The 16769-nt window shown below is 33.0% G+C and overlaps 1 protein-coding gene across 6 annotated transcripts in view; it reads left to right on the top strand.

Annotated features, from left to right (window-relative positions):
* LRFN5 (leucine rich repeat and fibronectin type III domain containing 5) overlaps positions 1-16769 on the top strand; it is a 250850-nt gene that overhangs the window by 135702 nt on the left and 98379 nt on the right. Inside the window, exon 3 of one of the 6 annotated variants that reach the window (XM_060619596.3) lies at positions 2648-2681. The exons of the other annotated variants lie outside the window; for them this stretch is intronic. The gene's annotated coding sequence lies outside the window, so the exon portion shown is untranslated. The remainder of the gene's footprint in view (positions 1-2647; positions 2682-16769) is intronic. 6 annotated transcript variants of the gene reach the window in all.

Consider the following 16769-nt stretch of genomic DNA (forward strand, 5'->3'; position numbering starts at 1 on the left):
GAGAGAGAGGGAGACACAAAATCTGAACCAGGCTCCAGGCTCTGAGCTGCCAGCACAGAGCCTGATACAGGGTTTGAACTCAAGAACTGAGAGATAGTGACCTGAGCTAAAGTCAGACGCTTAACTGACTGTGCCACCCAGGTGCCCCTACTTTCATTATTTTTAGCAAATGTCCCACTCTAGTGGTGATTATTAACAGGAGAATGGTTACATGTATGAGCCAGGGAGTATATGAGTAATATACTTATTGAGTATATTGAATATATGAGTAATCTACCTTCCCCTCAATTTTGCTGTGAATTTTAAGCTGCTCTGAAAAAAGGTCTTAATTTAAAAATAAAATGGTATGAACATTTCCATAGTTTCATCGTTGAACTTTCTTCTGTATTTCAGGTTTTAAACAAGCTCCTTATATATTATGAAATATTATGATCTATATTACTTTAGAATTGCCATATTTGATATAGAATGGTTTCTCATTCTTGTACTAACTTGTATTTACTTGATTTACTAATAACATTGAAAATCTTTGCATGAGTTTATTGGCCTTTCATGTTAACTTTTTGGTGAAGCCCTTCGTTAATTTTTAATTTTTTTTAACGTTTATTTATTTTTTGAAGGAGAAAGAGAGCATGAGTGGGGGAGGGGCAGAGAGAGAGAGGGAGATACAGAATCTGAAGCAGACTCCAGGCTCTCAGCTGTCAGCACAGAGCCCAATGCGAGGTTCTAACCCACAGACCATGAAATTATGACCTGAGCTGAAGTCAGACGCTCAACCAACTGAGCCACTCAGGCGCCCCAGTCCTTTGTTAATTTTTATATTAGCTTGTGTTTTTCTTATCAGATGATAGTAGTTTTAAAAAAATGTATTTTGCATTCCAGTCCTTTGTGGATATCTTGAGTCATACACAATTGCCTCTAATCTATGGTCAGTTTTTTCACTTTAGTAATGTTATACCATATTCATCAAAGACTAATATTGTATTTTCAAGGGTTGAGGTAGGAATTACATTTTTTCTTCTCAAATGAGTCACAAACTCACAAGATAGTGTGTCATACACAAGCTTATTTTAATGCCTGCACCAGACCCTTGATACTGAGGAGGGCATATGGGGAACATATAGCTTATATTTTTCCCCATTCAGGAGTTGTTTACAGACACTAAAGTAAAAGTAGAGTGGGGGTTGTGGTATTGTTCCTACAGCTTGCAGATCCTCAAGAAAACTTGACACTGTCCCATCTAGTCAGGGGAAACTGCCCCTCCATTAGTCAGTCTGCAGGCACAGTAGTGGTGATCTGGATAAGGTTATGTTGCCTCAGACTATAGTGGGATATGGTCATTAGGCACCCTCTTTTACGATGTCAGCTGAGAGTTTTCCTAGGTCTTACTTATTGTAGGTCTGTGAGCAATCTGGAGCTTACCTATACTAGCAACCCAGGGATAGTTTTTAAATACAAAGCTACTGACATATTTAACACTTCACACATAGGATGGATGCCTTAATTCACTGTATTTTATTATAACCAGTTTCATCAGCTTTTTGTTAATCTTTAATAATTTCAGTTATTAATTTTAAGGGACAGTGCAGTGACCAAAGAAAGTAAATCATTTTTACAAAGAGGAGTTTGCACGAAGGATCCCAAGCTCCAGGAAAGGGAATATCTCAGGAAGTCCTTACCCAGATAAAATGTTTTCATTTTAATTTAGTGAATTTATCAATTGTTTCTTTTGGTTTTGAGTGTGTGTGTGTGCTTTTTTTTTTTTCTTTGCATCATTTCAGCTATCGTTCTCTGCTGTTAAAGAAATATATTTTCTTATGTATTCTTTTAATATTTTAAAAGTCTCTTCACATTTTTTTGTATAGTGTTGAAATTGGATTTGGAGAATAGTACAGTTCTATTTTATTTTTTTCATACTGCTAACCAATTGTTGTGACACTGTTTATTGAATATTCCATCTTTTCCCCATTGAATTGAAATTCTATGCTGCCATACACAGAGCTTTCATACATGCACAGACGTATTTCTTGGTTTTCTATTTTATTTCATTGTTCTCTTCATCATCCCTGCACAAATACCATGCTGTAATTTAATTATTCTAGGGATAGGTCTTAGTAGGTTGTAAAATGAATAAATCTACTCTTTTTGTCTCTCCTTCAAAATTTCCTCGGCTGATGTTCGCCCTTTATTTTTTATCCTTTTGTTTCAATTTTTGGAATAGGCAAGTTTAGTGAAAAATCATGTGTTAAAATTTACTGAATTCACATTTACTGTAGTAATTTTTTATTTTGGTTGGGGAAGAAGTGGTTTTTTTTTATTTTTTAAATATCAAATTTATCTATCAATGAACTTTTTCAGGTTGTATAATAAAGGTTTCTACCTTCTCTTTATATGTCTTGCATTTTTTTCCTATTTCTTCACAAACTTTTATATTGCTGTAAATGGGCTTTTAAAATGTTACATTTTTCAAATGATGTTCTGTATAGTAATGTTGCTTTTTATCGTTATGTCTTCTAAGGAACTTTGATAAATTCTTATTAATTTTCATTTACAATTCTTGTAATTATATAATTTTATTTATAATATCTATACAAATAGCATCATTACAATTTCCTTTGTATTATATTTCTATTATCTAATTGAACAGGTTAGGAGCTCTCTTACAGTGCTGAATGCAAATGGTGAGTGTGGCCATTCTTATATTTTTCTTGACTTTAAAGGAACTGTTTCTCATGTTTTGCCATAGTGTACAATGTTTGTGTTAGATCATTTTATGGTAAGTATTAATTTGGGATATATATACTTTCTCAAACTACAGAAGCCCAATTTTTCTTTTCACCATTTTCTTCATAGTGAACATTATATAGAGTTTCCATTGCAATGGTTAGTTTTAGTTTCTAATGGATCAATGATGATGGAACTCATCTATTATCTATTATCTCATTCCGTATTTAATGTGGTCTTTTTTCCCCAATTTACATTGTAGTCAGCATTAAAATACCAGTAAGAAAATTCATGGATTACTTTTTAAAAAAAAATTTGGGTGGGGCACAAGGCAAGATTTGACTTTGAATCCCTCAAAATTTGATAATATTCATCTTATTAAAATTGCCTCAAGTTTCAGAATAATGTCCTTTTCTACTCTTATAAAGCTTGATTTTGACATATTTAAATATAAAATCTTATAATAACTGAAATAGCATGCTCAATTTAATTCCTAGTCTGAATCTGAAGTAAGTAGAAAATACATCTTATAAATAAAAATGCAGGTAAGCAGATATTCACATAATTGAATAGAATTTTAGAACAGTGTGACTTTCTTCACTTATAGTTGAAAAATTAGGGACTATGAAAAGATTTTTCATTTATCTGAGCTCCCACAGACAATTAATGAAGGAAACTTGCATATCTTCTTCTAGCATATAAGTTTAAAAACTTTAAGTCCCTTTGGGACTGTTTTACTATTTTACAGAAAAAATCTCTTGGTTTTCCATCTTGCAGTTTATTTCTTTGATCATCATTGCTTTCTATACCGCTATTTACTCCCATTGGTTGGTGGTCATTGTTGTTATGATTATTATCATTATGATTATGGTTTAATGTTTTACTGAAAATGTGTTATTTTATTGCAACCTTTAACACAACATAAGTGTTCATAAAACATATGTATATTTTAATGAAAAATGCATTGTAAATAACTGTGAAACTAGCATTCAGTTCAAGAAATAGAACAGTGCCATTGTCCTTCTCTGCTTCTATCTGAAATGTTATCCCTTTTCACTGAGCTAGAAACCGTGTAATAATCTAAGCCATGTGATAGTAGATTTGTTTTCTGTTAGAGTTTCACTTCCTATATATGCTTCTATAACCAATATAGTTTTGTCAGATTTTGAACTTTATAGGAAAGGATTAATACTGTACTTGCCCTTTGTACCTTGCTTCTTTTGCTTAAACTTCTGCTTTTAATATTTTGGAATGTATTTCAATTGTTGCATATAGTTGCAAATTGTAAATATCCATCATTCTATGGTGATCTGTTAATGTACTAAAATTTATCTCTATTTAATGAATGTTTAGGTTATTTCAAGCTTAAGGTCATGCAAATAAAGAACATTTTTGTGCATGTGCACAGTTTTTCACTTAGATATCCTATATATATTCTGTTAGATTTACACTCACTTATTAATTCCAGGAGTTTTTTTTTGGCCAGTTCTCCAGAATCTTCTATGTAGAGGATTATATTGTTTGCAAACAGTTTTATTTCTTCCTTCCCAATCTGTATAATTTTTATTTCCTTTTCATGTCTTATTGTGTTAGAAATATTAGGATTTCTAGTATGATGTTGTATATAGTGGTGAAAGGGAACATTCTTGCATTGTTCCCAATTTAGAGGGAAAACATCCAGTTTCACGTCCTTAAGTATGATATTAGCTGTATGCATTTTGTACATGTTTATTACCAAGTTGAGGAAGTTTTCTGTTATTATTAATTGTTTGAGAATTTTTATCATGAAAGGGTGTTCGATTTTGCCAAAAGTTTGTGTTTTTTTTCTGCATCAATTTGATACATACTTTATTTCTTTATTAGCTTATTGATGTTATGGGACACTGATTTTCTTTTTTTTTAAGTTTTTAAAATTGTTATTTATTTTGAGAGAAAAAGAAAGAGCAAGCAGGGAGGGGCAGAGAGAGAGGAGAGAGTGAAAATGCCAAACAGACGCTGTATTGTCCGTGCAGAGCCCAATGCAGGGCTCGAACTCACGAATCGTGAGATCATGAGCTGAGCTGGAAGATGCTTAACCGACTGAGCCACCCAGGTGCCCTGGAACACTAATTTTTAATTTTTGAAATAGCCTTGTATGCCCAGAATAATTCTCATTTGTTTATTATAAATTGTTTTAAGTGTTGCATTTGGTTTGCTAATGTTTTAAATATTCTGACATTTATGTTAAAGAGAAATATTGGTCTGTAGTTTTCCATTCTTGCAGTGTTTATCTGGTTTTGGTATTAGACTAATACTGGCCACACAGAATCAGTTAAGGAGTGTTACTTCTGCTTCTTTTTCATGGAGGAATTTGTATAGAATCAATATCATGTCCCCTTAAATGTTTGGTAGAATTCACCAACGAGACAGTTGGGTAAGTGCTTTCTTTTTTAGAAAATTGTTGATTGTTGATTCAGTATCATTAAGAAATAGAGAGTATCCCCTTATTATTCTTTTATTGTCCGTTGAAACAGTGGTGATGACCCTCTTATTTCTGTTATTAGTAATTTGTATCATCTGTTTTGTGTGTATGTTTTTGTTTTTGTATTTATTTATTTATTTGAGAGAGAGAGAGCTAGACAAAGCATGAGCAGGGGAGGGACAGAAAGAGAGGGAGTATTTGTTAAGCATTTTTTAAATTGAATTGGACAATCTTTGTCTTTTACTTTGAGTATTTACACCATTTATGTTTAAAATAATTGTTGGAATAGTTGTATTAATTTTTACAATGTTCTAATTTTTTATATTCATTGTACTTGTTCTTTTCAATTTATTAGCTGCTTTAATTTTTCTGCCTTTTCTGTTTTAACTGAACATTTTATATTATTTCATTTTCTCTCTTCTCTTAGTGTATTAATGATACTTTTGTTTAAAAGATTTTTTAAGGTGGTTTACCTAGCATTTGAAATATACATTTACTTCAAATTTAGTCCACTTTTAAATAGCACTATACTAGTTCACAACTATATGCATACCAGAGCATTCCCAATTTCTTTTTCCTATCCCTTGAAATATTTTTTTAAAATTTTTTAATGTTTATTTATTTGAGAGAGAGAGAGAGAGAGAGAGAGGGAGTGAGCTAGATAAAGCATAAGCGGGGGAAGGGCAGAAAGAGAGGGAGTATGTCACAGAGTCTGAAGCAGGCTCCAGGCTCTGAGACACCATCATGGAGCCTGACGTGGAGCTCAAACTCACAAACTGTTAGATCATGACCTGAACCGAAGTCTGACACTTAACCGAACTGAGCCACTCAGGTGCCCCTGTCCCTTAAAATATTGTTGACATTCATGTTACATAACTATATGTTATATTCAGGTAAAACATTTTTATGATTATGCTTTTGAAAAAAGTTATCTTTTAAATCAATTAATGAGGAAAGTACTTTTTTTTTCCTTTTCTGATGCTCTTCTTTTTTGTGTGTTGATTTAAGTTCCTGGCTTATGTTATTTTTTTCTCCCTAAAGAACTTCTTTTAATACTTATTGCAGAGCCTGTCTGTTTGTGATGAATTCAATCTTTTTTTTTTTTTTTTTTTTTTTTTTTGTCAGAGTAAATCTTTTTTTCCCCTTTACTTTTGAAGGCAAATGTTGCTGGATACACAATTCTACATTGGTTTATTTTTATTTACTTTTTATTTTTAAAATTTTTTTCAATGTTTATTTATTTCTGAGAGACACAGAGACATAGAGAATGAGGAGGGGAGGGGCAGAGAGAGAGGGAGACACAGAATCCAAAGCAAGCTCCAGGCTCTGAGCCATCAGCACAGAGCCTGATGCAGGGCTTGAACTCATGAATGGTGAGATCATGACCTGAGCCGAAGTCAGACATTTAACTGACCGAGCCACCCAGGTGTCCCTATATTTATTTATTTTTTAGTACTTTATGTATTTTACTCCACTTTCTTGTTATATGGTTTCTGATGAGAACCCTACTATAATTCTCACAATTATTCTTCTATAAGTAAGGTTTCTTTACCCTTTTGGTTTCTTTCAAGATTTAACCCTTTATCTTTGGTTTACTTCAGTTTGAAGATGATATGCCTAAGTAAATTTTGTTTGTTTGTTTTTCTTTCAATATTTTTTCTGTGTGATGTTCTCTTACATACCTGGATCTATAGTTGGCTGTTTTTTTTTAATAGTAGTAAAGTTTTGATCATTATTAGTTCACATATTTCTTCTTCTCCACTATCTGTTTCTTCTTCCTTTGATATTCCAATTGCTTGTGTTTCCCCTTTGAAGTTTTCCCACAGTTCTTGGATGTACTGTTTTTTCCCCACTTGTATTTTAGTCTGAATAGTTCCTATAGACCTATCTTTAAGCTTATTCATTCTTTCCTTGGCTAAGTCTCATCTACTGATGAATGCATTAAAGGTATTAATTGTGCTAGTGTACTTTTATTTCTATCATTATTTTTTTATTTTCTTAGAGTTGCCATTTCTCTGCTTATATTATCCATCTATTCTTGCATGTTGTCTACTTTTCCTTTTATAGCTTTTAATGAATTAATCATAGTTATTTTAAATTTTCTCTCTGATAACTATAATATCTGAGTCATATCTAAGTCTTGTTCTGATGCTTGCTTTTTCTCTTCAGTCTGTGCTTTTCTTGCTTTTTTCATACCTTGCTATTTTTTTTAATTGTATTAAACATCAGACATTTTGTACTGGATGAAAGGAATTGAAGTAAATAGACCTTCAATCTGAAGATTTATATTCATCTGGCTAGAGATGCACAGTTTTTAGTATGTACTGTAGTGTAAGTGCCAGAGTCTTTAAATTCTTCTAGGGCCTTTGTTTTTGTCTCCCCTCATACCTGTGGGCTTCTCTTAGTAATCCTTGGAAAAAGTCTCTGTCTTGCAGCTAGCTAACCAACTCTCAGTGTATTGGAACTCTGTTTTGGTGGTAGCAAGTGCAAAAAGAGAAATTGGCTATAATATTATGATTTAGTCTGTCTTTAGCTGAGGTGTGACTCTTGACTGTGCTTCACAAGTGTTTGTATGGTGTCATAGCTTTTCTCCCTCCTATCAGGTGAGTCAGAAAGGCTAAATGTGGCTGAGGTGGTTGGGGATCATTTTCCAAAGGTTTAGAAGCAGAACAAGGCTGTGGTCAAATCTTTTCCTTTGAAGAATATGCCTTTGTTATGGAGAATGATCAGGATGTACTTAAAAAGGGTTACTTTCCCCTTCCTCCTGGCAGAAGCATAAGGGGATTTTTCTTCTCTTTTCTCTCTGAGTTCATGGTGGATCTATGGAGGTAAAACCCATGAATGTGGGGGGTCTTAAAAGGCTGTGACTTCACTCTTACTCTCATCTTTCAGCTGTGTATCAAAATTACTATTAAATTGTTCCTTACAATTTATGGTTGTAACAGCTTCTGCTCAAGGTAAGTATATATATGTTGGCTGTGTCTTTCTGGCTGTACCTGGTTTTCTGGATTTCATGGTGGCAGTTTTTCTTGTGAATTCAGTTCTCTAATTGGCCTAAGAAAAGTCACTGACGTTTTGTTTGTTCAGCTGTGTTTATCTTATAAGGACTGGAGTGACAACCTCCAAATATGTGGGAGCAGAAACCTTTTCATTTTTTTTAATTTTTTCCCAGCTTTGCTGAGATATAATTGACATATTGTGTTAATTTAAGATGCACAATGTGATAATTTGATACACATATATAATGTGAAATATTTACCACACAATAGAGTCAGTTGTTATATCCTAAAAGACTTCCTTTGGCATTTCCTTTATTGTGGGTAGGTTGATATACCTTGTTTTTGTTTATCTGAAAATGTCTTCATTGTTTTTTATATATAAAGGCCTGCTAACATTTGAATGCCATTTTAGTATTATAACTGAAAGAAATTGACACCTTGTTTATTATGAAATATTACTCTTAATTTCTGTTATTATTTGTTCTGAAATTTATTTTGAATGATATTACTAGAGCCTCTAGCTTTCTTTTGATTAGTATTTACATGATCTATCCTTTCCACCTTTTTGCTGTTATCTGTTTGTATTCTCAGATTTAAAATGGCTTTCTTTTAGAAGACATATTGTTGGTTCTTGTTTTTATATTCAATTTGATAATTTCTGTCTTTTAATTGCAGCATTCATACTATTAACATTTCAAGTGATTAGCAATATGATTGAGTTTTAATTTTCCATTTTTCTGTTTATTTTCTTTCAAAAAGATTTTTTTAATGTTAATTTATTTTTGAGAGAGAGACAGAGCATGATCAGGGGAGGGGCAGAGAGAGAGGGAGACAGAATCTGAAGCAGGCTCCAGGCTCTGAGCTGTCAGCATAGAGCCTGATGCTGGACTCAAACTCAGGAACCAAGAAATCATGCCCTGAGCTGCAGTCGGATGCTTAACCTGCTGACACACCCAGGTGCCCCTTGCTGTTTGTTTTCTATTTGTGTCATATATCTTTGGTTCAAATTTTTCTTCTTTTCCTGCTTTCTTTTAGAATAATTGAGTATTTTTATTATTCCATTTTATTTTACTTATTAGGTTGTATAGTTCTATCTCTTTGTTTTATTTTTTCAGAGTTTGTTCTAGGGTTTATAATATACATCTTTAATGTATCAGAGTTTACCTTTAAATTATACCATATTGCCCATCTACCATCTCACATATATAGTGGTTTGTGCCCATATTTCTACTCTGTCTTTTGTCATTGTTGTCATATTTTACTTCTCCACATAGATAGAACTCTATCTATGTGGAGAAGTAAAATATGACATATATTCTGCATGTGTAAAGTAAAATAAACTCGACAATATAGGATTATTATTTTTAAACATTCAATTTCATTTTAAGGAGATAATGAGAAAAATACTTTCACATTACCCCCATATTTACCATTTACATAACTTCATTCTATCTAGTATCAGTTTCCTTTTATCTCAAGAAAAATTTTTTATATAAGTGCACAAATGATGAATTTGTCAGTTTCCATTTGTTCTAAAAGTATTATTTTAAAGTTATTTTTGTAATGCTAATTTTACATATTTTTTTATTACTTTGAAGATCTCTCCACTCTTTTCTTTCTGAACTCTTTCCTTCCATATTGATTTCTGAAGGAGTGTACTCTCATTTTTAGAATTGTGTTCCTCTGTATGTAATGTCCATGTTTTTCTAGCTGTGTTTTCATCAGTGTTTTGCAGAAAATTGATCAAGTTATGCCTTGGTGTAGTTTTTTTAGATTTCTTCTGTTTGGTGTTTGTCGAGCATCTTCCATATGTCAGTTTATTTGTTGTTTTTTATTTTTAATTTTTTTCATGTTTATTTATTTTTGAAAGAGAGAGACAGAGCGCAAGCAGGGGAGGGGCAGAGAGAGAGGGAGACACAGAATCTGAAGCAGGCTCCAGGCTCTGAACTGGCAGCACAGAGCGCAACGTGGGGCTTTAACCCATGACCTGAGCCGAAGTTGGATGCTCAACCGACTGAGCCACCCAGGCACCCCATTTGTTTTTTAAAATAATCTTTGGAAATAGGTCAGCCATAGTTTTGTCAAATTTCTTTCTTGCTCAGGAACTTTCCTAGGATTCCAACCTCAAATATGTTAGCTTGCATGGTAGTCTCACAGGTCACTGATGATCTGAACTTTATTTTTTTTTTCATTTTTGTTTTTGTTTATCTTATTGTTTCTGTTGTTAGAATTTTTCTCCATGTGCTCTATTTTGTATAGCTTTCATTACTAGTGTCTTCACATACACTCCAAATTTCTTCTACGGTGTCTAATCTGCCAAAAATATCATCTTCTGTTGTTTTTCTTTTAATATTTTTATTATTTATTTTTGAGAGAGAAAGAGAGACAGCACAAGCAGGGGAGGGGCAGAGAGAGAGGGAGACACAAAATCTGAAGTAGGCTCCAGGCTCTGAGCTGTCAACACAGAGCCCGACCTGGGGCTTGAACTCACGAACCCGTGAGATCATGATCTAAGCTGAAGTCAGACAACCGACTGAGCCACCGGGCGCCCCTGTTGTTGTTTTTGTTTTGATACTGTATTTTTCATATTTAAAAGTTCCCCACGATCTGTTTTGTATATCTTCCATTTGTCTTCTCATCATTTTTTTCCTCTACCTTTTTGAGCATATGGAACATCTTTATTGTAACTGTTTTAATGGCTTTGCTATTTTCATCATGTCTTTTGTTTGTACATCTTTTTCTATTGATTGAGTGTTCCTGGTTTAGGGTTATATTTTCTTGTTTCCTTGCATTCCTGATATTTTTTTTCATGGAAGCCAGATACAATAAACTGTATGTTGTTGTTTGCTGGATTCAATGCGATCCTTTGTACAAAACTGTTGTATCATATTTTTATACTTTTTCTAGTTGTTCAAAAGGTTAAAGGTGTATTAGTCCCATTTACTTCGTCATAGCTGGAGGTAGAAATCTCTATTTTTACCTTAATTTTTGATGTAAAACTTACTAGGCATAGTATTTTAAGTTTGTGGATGTTTTGTTTCATTTCATTGTTTTCTCATTGTTATTTTTTTGTTTTTCTTTGAAGAGAAAACTTACATTTTCTCTTACTGGTGTTTAGATGTTCTCCCTGTGTTTGTTTTATGTATTTTTTTTTATGATGCAATGAAGTGAGGGTTATGGACTGAATGTCTTCTCCCCAAAATTTACATGTTGAATCCCTAACCCCAAGTGTGATGGTATTTGGAGATGAGTCCTTTGGAAAGGAATTAGGTTTACATGAGGTCATGAGGGTAGTGTTCTCATGATGGGATGGGATTAAGGACTTTATATGAAGAGACAACAGATACAGAAATTTTGCTCACTCTGAGACTGGCAAGCCAGGAGATACTCCACCAGACCATGAAGGCAGTCTCATCTTAGACTTCCAGCCTCCAGAACTCTGAGAAAATAAATTTCCATTGCTTAAGGCACAAAGTCTTTGGTGTCTTGTTATGGCAGCCTGAGCAAATTAAGACAGTGAGTTATACTTTTTTTTTTTAATTTATGATACTAGGGTTCATAGGTTTTCTTGAATCTCTTGATACTTTTTATCATATTTAAGAAATATTGCTCTTGTATCCTTGAATATTGCTTCTTCTCTGTTGTCTGGAAGACAGTTATTCTGGGACTCCAGTTACATGATGGTGTATCTGGTCACCATGTTCCATATAGCTCTTATTTTTTTTTAATGTCTATTTATTTTTGACAGAGAGACAGAGATAGCGTGTGAGTGAGGGAGAGACAGAGTGAGAGGGAGACACAGAATCTGAAGCAAGCATCAGGTTCTGAGCTGTAAGCACAGAGTCCAGTGAGGGTGTGGGGCTTCAACTCACGAACCGCAAGATTATGACCAGAGCCGAAGTCAGGCACTTAACCGACTGAGCCACCCAGGTGCCTCTGGCTCATATTTTTCTTTTCTGGATTCCTAGTCATCATTCCTCTTAATATTTAATCCAGATATTTTCTTCCAATTTAGTTTTCCAAATTTTTGGTTTTTCTTTCAAAATGTTTAATCTCCATCTATTGAGTTTTAAATTTTGGTTCTAGAATTTATGTTTGAAGTTTTTAGTAAGTTCTAGTTTTCTTGCATAATCCTAAATTTTTTCACTTAACTTCTAGTTCATAGTAAGTAAATTTATTCAGTGACCTGTGAACTGTTTGTGTATTTTCTCTTTTAAGGGTGTGAGTATTGGTTTTGTTAATATTTTTTTTCTTGTTTTTTTTTTTCCTATTCAATTAATTTCAGTGTCTGGCAACTGATGAGCTTTATATCTTTTGTAATTGTGTCTTTTACTTTTTTCTGTGCAAATATTGCCTTCTTATTTGGCTGCTTATTTTTTTTAAATTTGCTCCAATTATTGGATATGAAAAATTCTGAAAATAATTTGAGTGTGTAGATGATATCTCAGTAGATGAAATCACATGCAGGATGTACTTTTGCTAGAAAATCCAAGTAAAGTGAGGGATGTTCACTACATTCCAATTAAGGTTTGGCATTAGTCCTTCTGAGGACCATTGTATTTGTAGTTTGTAGCTTGCACTTGTTCTTAGATGAAGCCCTGCCCTTGTGTGTAGATGAAACTCTTCTTCATTCCGGTTAAAATTCTTGGATGTTTAACTACAGCCATTCATTCCCACTTGGAAATCCCTAGCTGGTGGTTTTTTTTTTTTTTTTTTTTTTTTTTTTTTGCTTCAAGCACTGGAACTCTCTAAAGTTATGGTCAGCATTGTGTCACAGTCTTCTATTTCACTATAGAATCAGAAATTTCCTTTAGGATTATAGTGACCCAGCTGTTTGATTCACTTTGGGGGCACAGTGAAGAACTTTGCATTTCATCTGGATCTTTTCACAAACTTTCACTACCTTGATCACTGTAAGCAGATATACACATAGACACACCCACTTTTTTTCTAGAGAGTTAGTTCATATCAAGGTAGTCATTGTCAAAATGAGAATTCACAGTAGAGTTTTACATTTTGATATGGCATCTAGAATATTCACTGAGCTTTCCTTTTTATTTAAATAATAAATATCTGGGAGTGCCTGGGTGGCTTAGTTGGTTGGGCGTCCGACTTCGGCTGGGTCATGGTCTCGCGGCTTGAGGGTTCAAGCCCAGCTTCGGACTCTGTGCTGACAGTTCAGAGCCTGGAGCCTACTTCTGATTCTGTGTCTCCCTCTCTCTGTGTCTTTCCCAACTCACACTCTCTCTGTCTCTCTCTCTCTCTCTCAAGAATAAACATTAAAAAAAATTTTTTTTAAATAATGTATCTGTAGATTTTATGTATTTTCTACTCCCAAGTATACTAAAATTTATGGACAATGACAGCTTTGTTTTGTCCTCTACAATTCTTATTTATTCTTTTTTTTCTTATCTTACTCTGATAGATAAGTATCTAGTAAAATTTTGAATAGAATTGGTAATAGAAAACATCATTGTTCTTTATTTTAAAAAACACATTAAACATTTCACTGTAAATATTATGTGTGCTGTTCTCTAATCTTGATCTGCCAATAATATTTTTAACCTTAATAATTAGTGTACATCATCCATCATTTTTTTTCAACATCTGCTAAGATCACTTCATGATTTCATAATGTCTAAATAGCTTTACATTCCTGGGATAAAACTCTATTGGCCATGGTATGTGATCCTTTTTATGTTTTATTGAATCTGATTTACTAATATTTTTCTTGAGATATTTACATCTGTGTTTATGAGTGAGATTTTCCTATAAACATCTTTTATCATATGCTTAATGTAATGTTATTTCATAAAACGCTTTGGGGTAATATCCCTTCCTTTTATATTCTCTGAAAGTGTTGGTATAGGATTAGAGTTATTTCTTTTTATTTTTTTTTTTCAACGTTTTTTTTTTTTTTTTTTAATTTATTTTTGGGACAGAGAGAGACAGAGCATGAACGGGGGAGGGGCAGAGAGAGAGGGAGACACAGAATCGGAAACAGGCTCCAGGCTCCGAGCCATCAGCCCAGAGCCTGACGCGGGGCTCGAACTCACGGACCGCGAGATCGTGACCTGGCTGAAGTCGGACGCTTAACCGACTGCGCCACCCAGGCGCCCCTAGAGTTATTTCTTTTTAAAAGCTGGGTAGAATTTAACATTATTATGATATCTAAGCCTGGAATTCTCATTGTGCGAAGATTTGGAATTACAGCTTTCACTTCTTTAGTGATTATAAGAATATTCAGGTTTTTCATTTCCATTTAAATTAGTTTTGAAATATATATTTTTTTCTAGGAGCTAATACATTTAAGTTAAACTAAAAATTTTATTCTTTATGTATGTGTGATATACTTTTATTATTTTTATGTCTGCATCTTCAGTAGTATTATTTTCTTTTTTCTTCCTGGTCTTGGGTATTTGCACTTCTGTATTTTCATTTTTAATTTTACCAGTGAACTGTGAACTGTTTGTGTATTTTGTCTTTTAAAGTTTAACTATTGGTTTTGTTGATATTTTCTCTGGTATGCGTGCTTTCTATTCAACTAATTTCAGCTTTCATCACAATTATTTTCTTCCTGCTACTCCTCATGATTTGTTTTGAGGAATTTTTTCTAACTACTGAAGTTGGATTATTTTATTTTATTTTTGCTAATTAATTTTCAACCTTAGTTCCTAAGTAGTATGTAAATATAAGGCCAACCTTTCATTAATTTGTTTTAAGTACTAATTTAGTTGGAACACATTGTTGATGTATAGTATTTTCACCAACATTCAGTTCAATATATTTTCTTATTTACATTTTGTTTTGTAAATGGATTATTTAGGGACATTTCTTATCTTGTAACAGTTACAACTGATTTAAAGTTTCATTAATTTTGGTCAAGAACCATAGTCTTTCTGATTCTAGATTAAAATGTGTTGAGACTTTATCTTGTGGACTAATATATAGTCAAAGTTTTAAATGATCCATGAATGCATGATATAACTATTTTATTATTGTTGGGTGTTATGTACATTACATATATTCATTGGATTCACCTGTTCACTATTTGATCAAATCTATATACATTTTGTGTTTTCCTTTATATTCTGTCAACAAAGATATATTAAAATCCACAGATACTGTTTTGTTTTTAGTTATCTCTCCACATAAATTGGCAAAGTTTTGCTCTCTGTATGAGAGCCTCTGTTGAGGCTATGCTCTTTGGTGTAAATAGATTTAAAGTGTTTTGGCCTCCAGGTGAATTAAAATTTTTAACTTTATGAGCCAACTTATTACCTGTATTATGTTTTTGCCTTAAAGCAATCTTTTGATTACCTATTTTTAAAATGTCTTTTAGAAATCATTTTAACTTTATTGAGATTATAGTTTAGATGTTCAGTAGGCCACTGCTTATAAAATACCTCAAGAATAATTTGGAGATAAAGTGATAACAGATCTGTCATGATAATTTTCTCTAGAAATGTAGATGATCACGTGTGATTATCTACCTGTCTCATGAGCATAACGGATTTCTCTGCCTGTAAGGAGTGACCAGTCATCTTCAATAATAAAGTGATATCAACTGGTTATAATAGGTAATAATGATTAAACTATGCATATGGTGTGTTGTCATTTGAGATCAACATTTGTTTCACTTAATTTTTTCCCAAATATTTACTCAATTCTGATATGGGTCATAAAAATTTTTAAGACTAATTGATACTTAGATTGGTACTTTTTGCCACAATCATTTCATTTTAAAAATATTTCCTATCAACAGTGTCATTGAATATCTGTCTTGGTTTATTACTGATAAAAGTGCCTTTGGCAATTCTGTCTTTCCATTACGAGGTTTATTACATCCCAATTTTCAGGTCATATTGCTGAAAGAGAGGAGATATCCATCCTTTATTAGAGGATGGAGTTGACCATTCTTTATTCAAAGGTGAGGCTATCCTGAAAATTTATTTATGGTAGATAAGGCTTCTGAGTATCACTCATTAATAAATGATTACTGCTGTGTCTAGAACTTAAGATATCATAAAAAGTATGCCAATTCCTTAACTTTGGTTATCAAAATGGTAGGACAACAATTAAGCTTTTGCAGCAAGTATGATATATGTAAATGCATTCAAAAATTTATGTAAAGCATTATCAAACACACAGGTTTGATATGAGTCAGACTTTCCTCCATTCTCTAGGATATACAAAAATCCCATGCTTAATAATGAATATATATTTAATTTTGAAATAGCTTTCTTCTGAGAAAATTTTATAATACTATAAATTTTGTAATATGATTTTACTAGAAAAGACCACATTATTTGCCCACATAATGGTGCATTTTTTTGTTGTCTCTAATGCTTGAATATTTATTCAAAAGATCCGATGGGTTTCGACACAAGACCCCTGGCTTCACGTAGGGTGACATTAAAATCCATTGACCAAATTGGAGCATTTTTAGCTGGACAAATGTTAACCCAATCAGTATTCTGAGGCAATGGGTATCAACTGGGACTCACCCAAACATAACCATAATATGCAGTCACCCTACTCCTAAGGTATAGATTAGAACTAGATGATCATAGCGTCCAAGGATG

Source organism: Panthera onca, chromosome B3 (assembly GCF_046562875.1).
Source record: "Panthera onca isolate mPanOnc1 chromosome B3, mPanOnc1 haplotype 2, whole genome shotgun sequence".
Classification (NCBI taxonomy): Eukaryota; Metazoa; Chordata; class Mammalia; order Carnivora; family Felidae; genus Panthera; species Panthera onca.